Here is a 3,974-nt window from a genome sequence, read left to right on the forward strand (position 1 = left end):
TAGGAATGGAAGCCAAGCTTAGCATATCTGCTGCTTTGTTAATTTATATCTGTTTTTATTAATACAGCTCATTTATTGGGCAATGCTTATTTCAAGCAAGTATACACAGAACCTAATGTGTATCCTTTAAATTTGTACCTATGCATGAATTCCCTGAAGTGATATAAAATCAGTTGATAAGAACATGAATCTTCTTTGTTCATAGAAGTGGAAAAATGAATTAAAATATTATCTTCCACAATGAAATAACATCCAACTTTATCTTGTTACATCAAGGAATTTTTTTTAACATGTCTCAAATGCCTCTTTTGGTTTTCATTTAAAAAAAACAACAAAAAAACCATAAGGTTCCAGTTCTGTGTACGGCTACTTCAGAGCAAGTGCCACTGACTTCTGTATAAGCATGTTTGTAGGGGGAAAATAGCTTTACATGAGAAATTAGCTTTTTCGTGAGAAGAGTGCATTGCTAGTGAAATAATGATGCATTATCATGCAAGTCCAGGAATTGTTTTTAAAAGGACCAAGAATCACAAAGGCTATCTTTGCAAGTTTTTAAAATATTTTTATTATATTGCATGAACTCTTTTAACATCTTATAAATTTTAAGATACACTGTAGCAATAGATCATTAGTACCATAGCAGTTACACAAACATGATATGCCACCCCTGACAGAATAGAAAAATGGAGAAACCTTTTTTTTAAAAAAAAAAGATTTGAGCTACAGGTCATGAAATTGAAATGAGAATTAAATAGAATTCTAACTGTCTCAAAGACTTAACAAGTGGCAGTGGACTGCTTGTTCTCAGTATTTACAGCTTATAAGTGATGACCAGTATTGTATTGGGAACACTCAGGCTGGAACTAGTCTTCTGAGATGCTGTGTGGCTCAATGCTGAAAACCGCTCTGCATGTTGAGTCCTTCTTTTCTCCCATGTTACATCCACTAAATGCTAGTTCATGCAGTTGCTGAGAGTGGAGGAAACAATACAAGGCAGTTACCGGTACTTTTGAAGAGCAGCTGAGAAAAGGGGCACTTGCTCTTACTGGTGAGGCAAAAAAAGCAAGGACAGCTGGAGCTACAGTAGGCAGGTGAAAGATTTCTAAGATCAGTACTCCTGTATCAAGGACTCCTTTCAGTGGCAGCCATACAACTCTCATGTCTGGTTTCAGACTCTGTTCCCAATAATTGTAGCTCACAGAACTGGGTTCCTGATTCAATTTGTCTCTTAGGCAACCATCTTATGTACAGTTACCTAAGTGTAAGTTTTCTTGAACTAAATAGGACTTACTACTGAGGAACCATGTGTACGGCTGCAGTCTTGGCATACCAAGAACAGAAAAACTTCCCAACAGAACAGCTTATATGTAAAAATACTCATTTTTTACAAAGACACTGCATTTGTTGAAGTACAATAAACTGTTGTGCTTTAAAGTAGAAGAACAGTGTATTAGCAAGTGGAAAATGTACAAATATTTGACAAGTCTTTTATTATCTGCAAAGTTACTTTAAATTTCAGTTGGTAAAACGAATTGATATAAAATTTCAAAAATGCTAAGAATTATCAGAATTGCTTCAGAAATCTTAATTATGAAATGCTTTATTTGAAAGGGGTGGGATGGCTTCAGATGCTTACCAGCAATAATGCTTTTAATGTTTTTCAAAATATAAAAAAGTGTTTAGGAAGTTCAGTACAACTAAACCCAACAAGTGTAAATGTCATAGAATTTGAGGGGAAACATTAATATTTTATAAGGCTGTAATCCTAACATTACTTGGATATAAATTCCATTTAAGTTACTTTGAATAATTTTTCTAAGAAAATGTGCTTAGGATAAGGTTGACATTATCTTGCTATTAATTTTTTTTGTGCATACTCCAAAATCAGTGACAGAGTTAACTGATATATAAGTGGTAGCTTTTTCTGAACGGTGCCAACAGAGTGCAGGTTGTGTGGTGGTCACATGTTTGGGTATTCCATGTGCGTAGAAAACTTAAGAAATCTGAAAATGTTCAGCCTATCCTCTCTGACATGCATTTTTTCTATGTACAGAGAATATTTCTATGTACTTCTTTCCTGTATATATTTTCTTAGTTACATTTCATGCAATCATTTCTTTTTGTAACTCCCCCCCCCCAACTCTACAATAAATTCTACTCCAAGGATGGCTGTTGTCCTATAGGCCAGAGCTACAGCTTACCTTCTTCATATTCAGAAACACCAACAGGTAGTGCTGAAATGTGTTCCTAGTACACAAATTAGGTTAGGATACACTTAGGGTGCTTACAGACAAATATACTGTGAATGGTGAGCTAGGAGTGAGCTCAGGAGAATGCTGATCAGTTAGTTCCTGTGGTATCACCCGCTCTGGCTTCCCAGAACCATTTTTAAAAATAATAAAACACACATTGATTTTAAAATACACCAAGAGAAGGAACTTTCATGCTATGTTTTAAGAAACACAGCCCATCTGAAATATGGGAGAATAAAAGTCATACCAGCTTCTACATAAGTACACTGGCATATTGTTTGCACTGCATAAGTGGAAGGAAGCCAGCCTCACTATACAAGGAGAATGCTTGCTTTCACTCCTGATCTCATGAGTCTTAACACCTTTAGGCCTTGAACCTGGACATTTCTACTTGGAAGTAAGTTCCGCAGAAATTAACTGGATTTACTAGATAAATGTGTTTAGGGCTGCAGTGTTTGTTATTTTTCACAGAAACAGAGCAGAACCAAACAAGTTCAATACAGGTTCTCTTCCGATCTGTTTTCTGGAATAAGAGAACTCTCAATCATAGGAGGCTGCCTTACAGAGACAGATCATTGGGCCATTGAACTCATTGCCGTCTATGCTGGTTGGCCCTGGCCCTCCAGGACTTTAGAAAGGAGTATTACCCAATTTTAAGAACTCACTGCACCATATGGTCCTTTCCCTTCACTTTGTCATTTTGACAGGTTTGCTATCAGGCTGGAGAATTTGCTTAATACAAAGACAGTTCTGGACTGGCCCAACAAGGCCAATTTTCCCATGCAAGAAATACATTGGCTAAATATATGGATAAGTTTATTCAGATAGGAAATCCAAGAGATTTCAAATGGCTCTTTTCAAGTGGCACAATGGACTTGCAAGACTGGGACCACAGCAAAAAAGAAAAAAAAGAGGCACATCATCAAATTGCTTAAGTACTACTCTGTCTTTATCTCTTTTAAGGCTATTCAGTAGCACAGGGTTGTTTCTGGAAGAAATGTCTTCTACAAAGCCATCATTTTGGCTAAGTTCGAAATAATATTTATCTTGGACACTGAGGGGCACATTCTGCCCTAATGTACAAACCTAGTTATTCTAAAAATGGAGCACAATTTGGCTCAATACATACTGGAGCAGCACATGAAAAGCAGAAGTCCGCATACTTGAAATACCATATGGATAACAAGTCCCTGAATTATTATTTTTGCCCCAAGTATATACAGAGAACAATGCAGTGGAATGTTATACAAGGTATCAAAAAAGGTTCTGATCCTGCATTTTAGATGAAAAATGGCAGCTTTTATCTCGCTGCCTTGCAGGACATCTACATCAAACATTGTATGGTAAAATATCCACATCAGACACTGATTGTTAAAATCTTGTTCACTCACTGTGTGCCTCTTCCCTATCACGATGCAACCCAGCAGTGCTTCTTCCTTGTCAAATGTCCAATTCCAGAGCACACAAGGTTGCATTCAGGCTTCTTCTGCAGCATGTGTGCGCACCCCAACTGATGTATCCCAGCACATTTTAAAAATCAGAAGCTTTGTTCAAGTAATTGCTGAAAAGCAAGAAGAGCTGGTTTGCACTCTTAGGAAGGTGTAACCCTCTCTACGAATTGAGAAATGGAATGTTACCGGATTCTGGTTGTCTCTTATAAACTGAACATTTAAGTTTACAAATAAGACGCAAAGAGCCAAGGGGACACCAGACAGACCAAAA

Source organism: Lacerta agilis, chromosome 1, assembly GCF_009819535.1.
Source record: "Lacerta agilis isolate rLacAgi1 chromosome 1, rLacAgi1.pri, whole genome shotgun sequence".
Classification (NCBI taxonomy): domain Eukaryota; kingdom Metazoa; phylum Chordata; class Lepidosauria; order Squamata; family Lacertidae; genus Lacerta; species Lacerta agilis.